Source organism: Manduca sexta, chromosome 12 (assembly GCF_014839805.1).
Source record: "Manduca sexta isolate Smith_Timp_Sample1 chromosome 12, JHU_Msex_v1.0, whole genome shotgun sequence".
Lineage (NCBI taxonomy): Eukaryota > Metazoa > Arthropoda > Insecta > Lepidoptera > Sphingidae > Manduca > Manduca sexta.
This window is the reverse complement of record NC_051126.1, coordinates 2,988,712-3,003,380: the sequence shown is the minus strand read 5'-3', so window position 1 is coordinate 3,003,380 and position 14,669 is coordinate 2,988,712. Positions and strand designations below refer to the sequence as shown.

Here is a 14,669-nt window from a genome sequence, read left to right as displayed (position 1 = left end):
CTTGTTAATCTGCACAATAGCTTATAATTTAACTTAATATACGTTTCGTAACATTTTTGAATTGTTTGTAGCCTTCGTTTTTACTCTTACAATAGTCTAGACTCTAGGTTCTATTGCTATTCGTTACAAGGCTGCAGTTCATTTTCTATGTTTTTATTTATATTTAGTTTGTGGACTAATTCAAGTAACAGTTTTATTATTTATAGATTTCTTAAATCAATGTTATAACATATGATACTAAAACCAAAATACAAAAAAGAGCAGTAAACATAAAAATACATATACCCACAGAAACTGCCCCACAGACAGCCGTTGCGAAGGTCCGACCGTATCTTGAATAAACAATTTGTACCGAAGCAAGAACGGTGGAATATTTAAAATCAATTTCGTTTTCGACTGTATTGTAAAAAAGTAATTGTGATGACGGCGGAAAAGTGGTATTCTCTTTTGCTTTGGTTTTTATGTTCTTTTTGTCGGTCGGAACGGTCGCGTGTTTTTGATTAAATGAATTGCATGACTGGTTTGATTTGGTGTTGTGGAGTTTGGTATGTGTCATGTGACTATGTGATGTGATTTTATTATAAGTAATTGCTTTTTTCACATGATTAGTCATAAGACAAAGATGGCACTCATGCTTAGAAACCATCATCCAGAAATTATGTTTTTTACCACTGTAAATTTCTGTCGACGTTTGGAGTATACAGAAGTGTTATGTGAGCAGAATGAGAATCATTTTTTTTTTAATTAGTGTTAAAAGTTTTTACTCATTGTTCGAGGTGTATACTGGGGTTTGGTGAGTCGTTAGACATATAATAAGACGCGCCATAATTCTGGCAACTTGAAGGACGCGACGTTCAATATTTTATTTGGAATACAATGTATTGTTACCTTGGTTTAATAAAAAAGCTTCCAGACACTACATCATCGTGGTTAGAATAGTAATTACCGTTCGGTTAATTTCTACAGTTGTTAAAACGTCCGATAACGTACTACTAGGGTACAACCGTGTTACGACGTGAAGGGCCGTCGACCCGTGAGGTTGTTTGTATTGCCTTGACGTGCACTTCGACCCCGGCCGCGACTTTCTGTAATAACATTATAATATTAATAAACCGCGTTGTGAGGAATACAGACTTACATAGTTTATTGGATGTATTGTGGATTGCATTTGTCGTGTTGATTCTGGGCAAGATGTTTGTCGTTCAAGTCGTTCAGGCTTACGATGGGTTATTTTTTGTAATGGTATTTGGCAATACTATTGTAAATAAGACATTGGGAGGTAGTCTTTGGATGTAAAGTATAAAGAGAAAGATATATAAAATTGAAATATTTGTTTGTTTCAACGTGCTAAATAAACTCTGGCAATATTGATCAGATCCAATCGACATGACTGCATCCAGTTGTTGTTACCCTCAATAAATGTTAGTTATTTTTGTAGTTACCTAAACATAATGTATAGACAATAATGCTAGGACGCTATTGTTGCACATTATAATTAAGCGTTTATTATATTCGCGATCAAAACCGCGAAAACGGAAATTAATTTCAAAACAAACATTTTATTGACATTATTAATTTATTCTTGTTCAGAAGAACCGCAAATACAGTTTATAATCTGATTAAAAACAATGTATTGGAATTGTTGTTTGTAGCCATAGGGATTTTCTGTAGCATCTGAATAACTTTGCAAGGAGATGAATTTTGAAAAGATCATTTTAAGAGCTCATCTTATTTACGCGAGGAACCGTGTCCAAAATTACATTTTTGTAATTCCGCCGATTTAAAAGGTGAGTTATCGGGCACCGTCAGCCGGTTAGTGGTAACAATTTTACCAGGCAGATAATTTTTTTGTCGGCCTCACCCGCGTGAATTAACTTCCTAGAATAAAACTCCTGTGTTCTTTAGTCTCATATATCTTGTATGCGTATTTATGTGTCAATTTTCGTCTATAAACGTTTTATATTATCTAAAAGCAATCAAATATTTTTACAAACGTCCGTGTGCAAATTAGTACAGTTATTAATTTACTTCTTTTGTAATTTACACGCAATACTCTGCAATGAATCATGCGCTTTGTTCCAGGTTGGAGTCGCGTGTGCACCTCCACTTGTGGTGAGTTTATTTGTTTACATCATAAACCTGGTAGCATTTGTCCGCGGCTCGGTCTGTGCGTATTTTCCGGGATAATTAGAAGTGTAGTCATCTTTACATTTTACACTATCTACTTATTTAGTAATTATCATCATTATAGTGTTAGCGGTTTAGCATCGAAGGTACATAAATTAATAAATATAATAAAAAATGGCGATAGCCTAGTTGGGCGTGGCACGGACTGCCAAGACGAATGTCCGCAGGTTCAAATCCCAAGGGCACACACCTCTGACTTTTCTAAAATTACGTGTGCATTCTTAGCGAATTATCGTGAGGAAACCTGCATACCTCAGAAGTTTACTATAGGAATTGCAGGATGTGTGAAGTCGGCCAATCCGCACTAGGCCAGCGTGCTGGACTAAGGCCTAATCCCTCTCAGTAGTAGAGGAGGAGGTTGGGCCTATGCCCAACAGTGGGACAGCATATAATACAGGGTTGATATTATTTATTATTATACATAAATATTGACTCATTTCCATATATTAGGTATAGATACATCATTTGTATACAGTACGAAATGTATACATTATGAGGATGTTTTTATCAAGTGGTTTGAGAGTTCAAAGTTTATTTATTTGCAGATAATATTCATTTAAATATTTTTCTATATTTGTTGCTTTTGATGTTTGTTTAATTCTGGACAATTTCCGTAATTAGTCATTATGTAATGAGTCAATTTTCCACATGTAAATATAGTAGGATAATCACGGGCCCGGCACGGTTAAATCGGTAATCCTTTATTAATTTATAACAACCCTTAGACCCTTCCTTTCTTAACATTCGTTTTGACACGTCTCAAGGCCAGCGTGCAGGGTTGTCGGTCATTTGAGCCACGGCAAGGCCACGGGCGTTAACCCCACGCCGGATATAGACCACGCGTGCCCAGCTGTGAGGCTAAATCGGCCCAGACGTGTCTAAACGTTTTGTACGATGGCACATCGCCTGCCAGTGAAGGGTTGAATTGCATTTAAAAATAAATATTTATTTATCACAAATCTTACAATTGTCCGATGGGAATGGTGGTGGATATGTGATGTGAAACTAAAGGTACAGAATTCGATTCTTATGTACGTCAATAGAATTTTGTAAGTGGATAAGTTACCCGTAGTTATTTTGGGTGTCGAACCACGCAGTCAATTCCGGGAAAAACCTACGAAGAGGATACTGGAATCCACTAGAGGAAAGTTGGGATTCCTCGCATATCACCATATCTGGGGAAGGAAGTGTGGGGAAGGGGAAGGAACCTTCTTAGGATAGGCGGAGGGGAGAAGGCCAGGACATGTTCGCGAGCCCTCATAGGCCTCAATTTGAATTTGGCAACCATGAGGTATACACATTTAACTGCGTGCCTGGGGCCGCGACAAATGTCCCACGTGCATGGGCGTGCATTTTCTGTTGAGACTGAGCGAGCAAGAACTGCCTCGGGGGGTAATTACCCGTGGTTGATCACATTCGTGTTCAATAATATCGCGATGGGCTCGCTCCCTATCACACAATAGGCAGATATAACCTCGACAAAGTGTGGGTGCGGTCGTTGCGCATCTGCCTTTCTCTTCGGGGATAAAGGGCGTTATTGTGGGTGTCCATTTAAGACTTAGTTTAATACAGGACTTTATTGATTGGTTGTTTTACTCTTTCACTATCTTTGCTACGGCTTATTGCTAAGTGCCCGCTATACACATTCGTATTTCAGACAAACGAAGATTGCAACTGTGCCAAGTTATGCGATATACGTCAAACGATAATTAGATTTAAATAGAATAAAATAGGGTTCAAAATACCACTACATTGATATCAGTGCGCAAAAAGCTTCATCATGACAATATACGACTGTTATCCAATAGTCGGAATTACGATTGAAAGAGTCTATTTCAACCACAAAAGTCAACGACGGAGTACTCCTCCGATACTGTGAATATTTATGGTCTTTTATCAATTACCATCCAGTGACCCAATTACCTGATAGCTCTCACAAAATTCAGAAACCTCTGTTACTGTTTTAAAATTCAGTCACCAGACTTTCTATAGCACACAATGAATGAACATGTGACGTGAATACACGTTTAAATATACTGAAAACCCAAACACCATTGCATTTAAAATATTACTGTTCAAATGTATTCTCTGTACATTTTAAAAGCAGTCCTATTTCAAATGCAATAGGCATCATTTTATAATACCTAGTATTGATGGCACACAGCCCAGTTGAATTGAACGAGCATCGTATCGGTCCCCGCGCCAATGTTATCAAGATCATCGGAACGAAGCTATCGTCATCTTGATAATGTTACCTTTGTACGTTGTACTATGGGGCGACTTTTATTGGTTTCGAAGTCCCCCGTTCACCCTCATTTACGTTTGATCAATAGCTGATGGTATTTTTGCGTGTACTGCTTCTAATGTATCGAATGAAGGTTATATTCAGTATTTATAGGATGTTGTGAAGTCTGTATCCGTGTATCGTAATTATGGCGTAAGTCATTTTTTCGTTGTACGTTGAGGGCATGTACTCTAGATCTAAAGGTTTGAGAGGTAATCTGGCCCATGATGTGATAGGAAAGAACGTTTCTAAGAAACTTTTGTTTTTAGAATCGAATATAATTTTTTTTTGTATGGGCAAAATAGACAACATTGATTTCAAATCGCTGAATTCCGTTCATCTCACAGACAAAGTAAGAAGACCGATTGAAGTTTCAAATAAAGAACTGTGGGTCGCGTTTATTGGCGGGAGCATTTTTACGATTTCACCCAACGTCGCGAACATCGCACCGGTTCCGGGAAGTCGGTAACACTCCGAGGAATAACCGGACGCGATCGATACACCGCTTTCAGTTCTTTTTATAATGCTAAGTTTCAATGCGCAGTTAATCCTTATTTGTTTGGCCGATTGGCTCGCAACTTTATGTTGGTCATGATTGTATCTGTTGGCAAAGTTACAATTTGTAGCTCTTCATCTGGTAAAGTTACCGTAGTACATGTTAGGTGCGAGTAAGGTTCGCTTGTCAATTGCATAATGTCTTGCGGAAATTGGTTTGGTGTCATTATTCGTTAAAAAAAAGGATCAGGTTATTGATTAAAAGTTTCCATTTTATCGTGATTAAGTTTGGTCGTAAAAAATATGCTTTTTTACATATACTTTGATTACGAAGATGTCTCTTTGTAAATTAACATTTACTACTCATGTAATAATGTACAGAGACTTTGTTTCTTTCGCCACTTGAAGGATATTTAGTAGTGCAATTAAACATTGTAACCACACGTGTTTGGGTGGAAAATAATTTTATAGTTATTTTTGGAAAGTACAGAAATGTATGATGCATATTACGACTTACTGCATTGTTTAAACGGTTATAATTGCGGGGAAACCCTAACAGCTTCAATTATTTCATAGCGCTGCATAGCAATGAACACAATTCGCATAGACGAAGTGGGTAGACACTGTTATACACACTCGTGGCATTTTCCAAAAGGCGAGATATTTACTTACCTGTCTCGTCTTTTGGGGATTATTTTTTTAATACTCTTTCATCGTTTGAGGATTGCCCAACCTTGCTTATTAAGTCTAAACGTTATTTAAACGTGTAGTAAACAAAATGTAAATACGTTATTGACCTTAACATGTCTATCAGATTGTGTCACTCTAGTATTAAGGGCTGTGGATTTTGAATAAATAAATAAAATAATCTATATATTTATAAAAATAATATCTTTTTAAAGAAGTCTGGTCCTGGACTATGAGGTGTTTTACAAGTCACTACACTGCTGCCGCTATTTTGACGACCGCCATATTCTTCCGGTTGAAAGCTCGAATGAAACACTGTTTTGAAAAAGTTTATAAACAACGCGCTCGTTCGTTTGTTGTGACTACACCTTATCAGTCGTTCTTGCTTGTATACGCCGTATTTACATAAAAATCTTCAGTCTGAAGTTCGATAATCATATGAATCACGTATCAATGACACGGTGGGAACGACCAACAGACAGACATCACAACTGGCTAGTGACGTCACGACGGTATCGATACTTAGAAATTAAATATTTCTTATGTTTGCGGGAATGTTAGACATTAATATTAATGTCCGACCCATGACCACGAAGGCTATAAAATAAAAACAGCGATAAAATGAGAAAAAGTTTAATTTTAAAATAAAAAATTGTAATCTCGGAGAGTGTAAGTTGTCAGTCCAGTCAGATGATTACTGTTCTTGGAGGTAAGTTTAAAAAAGTATACCAGTAGCACATGCATTAGCGTATTACAGTTTTAAGCACGCAATACGTTAATACTTATACTAATTTAGTAGATATTAGTAGCATAAATAAAAGTTTATATAAACCCAAAGTATTTATAGGTATAGCATGAATAGGGAACAATAATACCTCCTTTGCTGGCGGCACTTTTTCGTTTTAAAGTTAACGTTTACTGTATAGAAATCAATTCTATAATTGACCTCATCATAGTTACATTTCTTATTTTCCTGCTCATGCTATATCAATGGTAGCTACCATAAACAACGACATTAAAATCTACTCGATATCGATACTCGATCGACATTCCAATCTCTACTGATAGTTTTATCAGTAAACAAGTTATCTATAAGTTCTAGTACATAAATACGTGCCCACGCGCCCGGCCTGTCTCGGTGGACGGTGAACGCCTTACCTACGACATATCACGAGATCTAATCGCCTCTTGTAATTCCACCTGAGTTATTGTGTCTTAATTTCACTCGACAATTTATCGCGTGGTTTAGTAGGATTATCGGACGCTTATCTTTTTATGGAGTTACGTTACGTCGGTCTGTTGAGATTAGTGTGAACCAGATTTGGTTTCTATTAATTTATAAACAGCTATATAATTATAATATGCTATATATAGTTTTTTTATTATTATCCTCGATAGCGTCTCTGGTAAATGTTGATGAGGGGCATTGATCACTTATCTGGTAAAATATTTGCAGAAGTTAACTTACTGCACTCATCATCAGGTACTGTGGGGCTATATAGCTGAACTCTTAAAAAAAAACGTATAAACCGTAAAACATTTGGGATAAAATTTGGTGCACATATTACATGGAGAAGATTGCCTATACCTACTACTTCAACCCCCCGAAAAAAAGTACTCAAAGTCAATGCTGAGAACACAAAAGTGAAGCGATTTGAAATTTTGAATTTGTCCAGCTATTTTTGTAGCTGACTGTACATGAATTAATTCCGCGTGGGCGTCCCGTCGCTTTCACATTGACACCTCTGTATCGCTAATGTATTTAATCGAACCCCCGTAATGGATCCGCCATGTACTCGCATTGTGGCCTTTGTGACGCGTGTGACTTGACAAAGCTTTTGTTTGGTTTTGATTGTAATTACAATGAGCCCATGGTATTAGAAAGTGTGAACATTTTGCTACTTATGTTCTATTAGGACGGGTCACGTGATGTTAAGTGAAATTAAATGAAATAATTTATTTGAATCTGTAAAACGTTAAACATTATTTAGATTCAGTTAAAGTTTTCACCTGAGAAGATCTGTCTAGAAATTACAGTGTTGCTGTTTTTAAAATCAATTCGATAATATAAAAAATTGTAAAATGATAAATTTTCAATTCCTCACGAGTGCACAACTCTCTCAAGAACCATGAAATAAGATAATTATATAAAATGAAGTAAGTAATCTACATCGCAATTGTAGAGGCATCATAGATGCATGGGCCTTGACAAAAGATTAAGAAAAGTTAGGGGATATTTGTGTGTCTAGATTTTTCAATCGTTATAGAGGCAGTGTCGCGAGGTAAAGGACTACCTCTACCTAGTTAAGACTGCACATACGTACGGTAGGAAACCTTGCTCGAAAACTATTAGGGTTTAAAAGATCCCTTTAAGGATCGGTTATCTCGATGATGGGATCTTAGTAACAGTGTCATGATGGTACAGAATCCTAAGGATGGTATAGTATGATAGTCTTTTCAAAAAAGATGAAAGAGTCTCTAAGCTAATTGATTTGGTTATTGCATGCAACATGCGCTTGCGACCACATCGATTAACACCTTGCAAGGTCGCGGTCAAAAGTAACCGGTATAGAAAAACAATGACTTTTTAATATTATGCCGTAAGGCTGTCAGAAAACTCGTGTGCTAACAGTATTTTTAGAAGCTATCTATTCTAAATTTTATATACTAATATTTAATTTATATTTAATTAATATATACATGTTCTTTTTAATTTGGTTGTTTCAAATGTTTTCACAATGTGGATATTGTTTCATTAATTTTGTAATGTGCCACTAAAATAATTGAAAATCTTTGCATATTCTAAACAATTTATTAAAAAGTTTGTAAAAAATCGAAATGTTAAATATTTCTTTCGTTCCATACAATACCAAAATTAAAATTTTAGACGTCTACATCATTTTCAACCTTGAAATTATCAACCTTCAATGCAATTGTACGAATGACGCAAGTTTTTTTTTATTCATAAAGTAAAGATAAAATCACATTAGCAATAGTACGGTAATTCGTCTCAATAGTTGCCAAATCATATATCTCAGATTTCATATACTAGAATGTGTAATATAATCATCGTTTTCGGTGGACGTGGAGGTCGATCGGATATATAATGTCTTCATATTTCCTGTGCGGCCTATCGCTGACTCGTAAGCTCTGATAAAAAAAAAAATATTTTATAACTTTCCACTCTTCTCCACTGAATAGGGGGTAGCGATAATCTTATTTATAAGAAATGCGCTGGTATTATTGAAATAACTAACGTACATTATTAGTAGTTATTGCACTTGTCAGCGAAAACTACATGTTATCCATAAATATATTATGCCAAAATAACATAGATTTTTGGCTAATACATTAAGTAAAGACTGTATAGAATTCATTTATTAATTTAAACACCTCTTAATTGAAGCCAAGCTATTTATCCCCTCTGTAAAATATAATACATATACCAATCCCCTACGAGTGTTTATACCTTATACAAATTGCAATATATCAATCAATAATAAACTAATGATTTCTTATGTTTATGCGAATGTTAGACATTTAAATTAAACTATTTTTCGGATTTTATCGCGGTTTTATTATTTCACTTTTCTCCCGACGTTTCGAAGACTTCGCAGCCTTCATGGTCACGGGGGGGATGAAAGCTGCAAAGTCTTCGAAACGTCGGGAGAAAAGTGAAATATTAAAACCGCGATAAAATCTGTACAATAATAAACTGTACACTTCATCTTACTACACAACCTTTTCAGCCCTAAAAAACCACATTTACAAAAAAAATCGTTTAGAATCTCATATTCGACACGAGCCGGCCGGCATTGACGGCGACACCCGACGGTTTCGTTATCTGTAGTGGTTCGTTAGGCGATGCTTGCAAAAGGCGAGCCACAAAGATCCGGGGTTGCCAGTGGAAATGGGCAGGGAAATGAGAGAATTTGAGGTTATGGAATGTGATTTGAAGAAGAGGTAAAAGAATTAGATTAGGTGATGGGTTAGATATAATCGATGTTTGCAGAAGGTTGAATGGTTTGTGTTGTTTCGTCTAATTGATGGTTGTTTCAGTAAAAGATATAGGTAGAACGCTCTTCCGATCGTTCTTAGTTATAATTTTGAACGCTGTAGTATATACATATACATAACTTAGACTTTACGTATTGACGTTAGAGCATGTTTTAAGATGTATTATAAAATATAGATGAGCTTTTACTTGTATATTTATAGAAACGTATAAAGTAACAGTACGACTAACGAGTGCAATTAATTCGGACGCTACACAGGAATATCGCCGAGTGCGGACGGAAATTCGTCAACTGACAACCCGTCAACCCCCCCCCCCCGCGCCCCCCACGTTTGTGGCCACCAGCAGTCTTTAGTATTTATGATGCTGGAGCGGCGTGGACCCGGCTGTTTCCTTTCCTTAATAGAAACGACAACGCTCCCCAGATTCGTAGTATACTTTCGGCAGGAAATAAAGCTGTTTGCTTCTTTGTTTCCGGTTCTCTGTCACTTTGAAAAGGTTGGAAACGAGGTCAGACATTTTGGGGGATTTGACAATTGCATAGACGGAGCGAGGTACAAAGTAGCTGTGGCATTTGTTCATGTTTAAGGCTAATACTATTGAGTAGTTTTTGCTGAATTAGTACTTTTAGTATACATGTAGTTAAAAATTAAGTATCATTTTTGAAATTGGTTTAAGATATCTAATAAAAGTAATTGGCGTTGTCAATCCGGTAACGGACGCGGCGAAAGGAGAACAGAATCAATTTAAAATAATTTCCTTGCATTTTTTATGTCATAACCTTTACAAATTAGAAAGGCGCCGTCATTCATAACTAAGAGCAGTCACCTTTTGTTTTGATGCACATTAAGCTATAAATTTCGTGAGTCACATTGGCTGACTCACCATGTCGTCGGTATGGACTCGGATTTATGGATTCGCACTCTGATTCCGATTGTGACATTCAAAGAGCCGGTTTTTGAAGTTGAACTGGTATATCCTCGCTTTTGAATGCCTTTTTGAGTATTTTTAAATGCGTTTACTAAAGTGGTTGCGTCGATTCATTGCGACCAAGTTTTAAAAAACCGTAGTGGTTGGTGATTCATTCCTGTGAATCACGGTTGGGGAACAGCGTCTATATCCAGGTCAGTCGAACTCTCGGCAATTTCATTTTTATACAAATATACTTCGTTGTATGTTGAGGCTGTAAACACAGCCGTAAACCGTATTTGAGTGCAGTAGTGTGCTTGACGCAAAATGTCGCTTCGATTTACATTCCGAATGTTTAATTTTATAGATTTCCATGTTAAAAAACTAGTAGTAAGATATTTTTTATGATCCTTACAAAATATACTCAATAGATTCCAGGGTGAAGTCAGGGTATGTTTTGTATATTATATTAAATATATTTGAACTAGATCCAAACGATAATCTTAGGATAGAACTCTCAGAATTTAGTTTCACATCTCGTTTGTAGCGCCATGAAGGCTGACAAAATTAAAATAATATAACACGCATCGAGTCACATGTATATTATACACATCCAGGCCATTCTACGTGTGCTGTCTTGCAATGATTGTTTTGGTCGCGTTGTTAAACGTAATAATTGTACGTGCTTCGAATCTGTTGTGATATCACGTTTGGTAGTTTCTGATCGATATGCTATCGGCTATCGAGGATCTTTAGTGCCGGCGCCTTTGGAGTGGCGTGTGAATGTTTAATGGACTCGTTATCGATGAAGTGCGAGAGAATGCTTAGTCCCCAAAATACCGTTTTTAAAACGAATGAATAAGGTTTATGGTGTTTGGGCCTTTGGAAATTTCGGAGAGGGAAACTCAAGCTGTCTCTTCATATGTAGTTTTTCTGTAAGACGATGAGTACTGCAGAATACCCTGGTAAACTGGTAATTTCATGCTGAAGATACTCTTTACACCCTAAGTCTCTTTGCCGTGGTAATAAAAAAATGTCAACATAAGAGATCAATAAAACCAATTTGATGGCAACAATCAGCGCACATTAATGCCGTATGAACGGCAATGCCATTCCAATGTGCCATGCAGAGCCATCATCTCACGTCGCCCATTGTGTTCGCCACAAAAGAATCGTCAAAGATAAATTTCGAGTTCAATTTGGAGACTAAAGAATCGGTTCTTTACACATATTGTGAAAATGAGATAGGAGAAAGTGTTTTTTATAAATGAAAATGATGTTCGGTTTGATGCTCTATTGAAATGCTGATTTTGACGAATGCCTGATGATTTTCGATTTTGGGATTCCGTACCTCAAAAGGACCTTTATAGGATTAACTTTATTTTTCATCTTGTCTGTCTGTCTATTTATCAAGACCTTTTTTTCCCAGGAATGCGAAGAGGTATCAAGTTGAAATATTTAAAATATACTCCGGTGTACGGTCTCTTTCAGATGTTAAAAAAGCAAAGGTTTAACTAAACGTGATTAAAAGATATGACCATTTATGTCAAGTATTTTGCCATTTCACAAGAGAATCATTAAATTTGGCAAGAAGCAAGGACTTTCAGCACAATATGTTAAGGCAAAAGGTGAAAACCATAAATGTGTACTGTAAGATCAAAAAATCTATTTTACTGTTTTAAACTTATTAATTTCTGTTGTTGCAATAACTGTGTTTAGGGAACGAATGGCCAAGTTTGTCTAGTTAGAACTTACACATATTATTATGTTCTATAAGATTGCGTGAAACCCCCTTGACGCAAGTCCAACTCGCACTTGTCCGGTTTTTCTATACTAGCTTGAAAGTTATTTCTCGGAATGAAAGTAATCAAATTTAAATAAAACATAGGCCATATTTTTTGCCAAAATAGAGTAGTTTACATTTATAATTAGTAGCACTGGCGCCACATAACAAAGCTTTCCAAACGTCCGTTCCGTTCTAAAGTCAGGCTGGCAAGCTCTCTTAAAACAACGGGCAAATTAACTAACAATCGCGAGAGCTATCTTTAGATCCATACCGAAAATAAACCAATCAAAATAAGTAACATGTGAGAGTACACTCTGTCTGATTGGACGATTTCACCATTGTTCTAGAAATATCGATCAAGATCATTTATTAATTTCTACCAGAAGATGACACATTTTATATTACTGGTAATCCTGTAGCTATTTGTTATTCTTGATAGAATTTTCTAGAAATTTCTCAATCTAGGTACACTTTACGGAAAGAGTGCAGACTTCATACATAGTTTTACCGTGTTGACATAGTTTAAAATTCGAGACGCGGAATTAAGTTTATGTCACATCACATTTCGCTTCCGATGGGATAACGTATACGGTACGTGAAGTAAAAATATTCGCGATTTACATGATTTAAACGTTCCAGAATTTTCTACGTTCTACGTTTATATTCAGACTAGCGAACAGCTTAAGCAAGTAACTGTTATGTTATAAAAATTTAGTTCTGTTACCTAAGTTTATTGTCACCATTTACTTTTGGTTTTGAGAACTAGGTGCTGTTTCTTATGTACTTATGGTCTGACCGCAATGACGGATCGTATATAGCTGTGTATTATTTACTTTAGTCATTCACTTAAATAAAAGAGGAATGAGCAAAGACTGCAAATGTTGTCACCTATTCCGAAGTCTCTTTCCTTTCCTGAAACTATCAACGCAACAACTCCCCTGGTCGCGTTCTCCTACACCTAGATCCTATCTTAAATTTATTTTATCCTCGATTGATTTACAACGAGGAAGTAATTGCGTGCCGTAGCGTTTGTTCCGTTCGAACCGCACGATTGTGAACAGATGAGTCAGTTGGGGGGCGGCAGGTCTCATTCCGCGAACTGATTAAAGGTACCTAACAGTATTATGTGGAATTCAATTCGTTTAAAATCTTCCCTTTCACCGTATCGTCTGTTGTTTGATAGGTCTGGATTAAGAGAATACGGCTGTGCTTTTATAAAAGTATACGTTACTTGTTAAATTTAATAACTTTTTAAATTATGAATAAATTATATTTTTTGTTGATGTGTGGGGATGTCCGTTAGAAGGAAACTCAATAAGTGGTGAATGAGTTGAAAATAAAATCTTCACACATTTGGACCATAATCTGGATACATTTTATCCAAGAAAAGATCTTTTATCTGATTGTAGTGGGCATCTATGAATGAGTTATAAGTGCCGCATAGTTCAGAGTTCCAGGTGTTACAACTGTTTCGTTTTATTGTTAAGCAATTGTGGTGCCTATTTTCACATGAATAACATACTCGATTAACTTTAAATTATAATACAAAAGCATCAAATCATTTCTTACAGATCAAACCAAAACGTTTCCATGTGATACGTATCGTCGATGTAATAAACACGACTGGTTTATTGGACATCTTGCGTTTTGTGAGGAGCGCACTCGGCTCGAGTGTATTGACAGATTGCCAGATGCGCACTTGACTCCTCTCGTCAAGTCAGTGTGGTGCGCTAGGGAATAGTGCGCAGAAGCGACACTGCGTCTATGTAGGTTATACCATTAACACAGAAAGTAGGATGTCTAAGTTGGCTATGACTGGTTACGCGATCATTTGGAAAGAGAGAGATTTCTTGTTGACCAATAAAAAGTATTAAATTGTATTATAACTAGTCGCTATAAGTCAACGTGGATGAGTGTGTCGTTCGTCTTCGGAATTGTGTAGGACTGTCTTCATTCGTTAGTCACGAATCGTCGTCTTCCGACAAAATTTTGACTATAATTATATTCGACCGAATATAATTATAGTCAAGATATAGTGTAGAACAAAGAGACCTCTTTGTGCTACACTATATCTTGTTCCGTCGCATCAGCCAGTTTTATCTCTTCTATATATTGTATTTATAATAATTATTCCTTGCATACTCGTGTACAATTTGTAACGACCATTAGTAAACGGAGAGAAATAATTACTATTGCTGGCCAATTATATTTGTATGAGGACATAAATTAATATTCTCTACACATTATTCTATGATGTGAGTTTGTTTCTTTTTGGGTCCCCGTCACGTCGTGACCAATAATGAAAC

At 36.3% G+C, this 14,669-nt stretch overlaps 1 protein-coding gene across 1 annotated transcript in view; it reads left to right on the top strand.

Annotated features, from left to right (window-relative positions):
• LOC115444836 (protein tweety) overlaps positions 1-14,669 on the top strand; it is a 93,877-nt gene that overhangs the window by 47,891 nt on the left and 31,317 nt on the right. Inside the window, exon 3 of the mRNA XM_037437864.1 lies at positions 2,083-2,112. The gene's annotated coding sequence lies outside the window, so the exon portion shown is untranslated. The remainder of the gene's footprint in view (positions 1-2,082; positions 2,113-14,669) is intronic.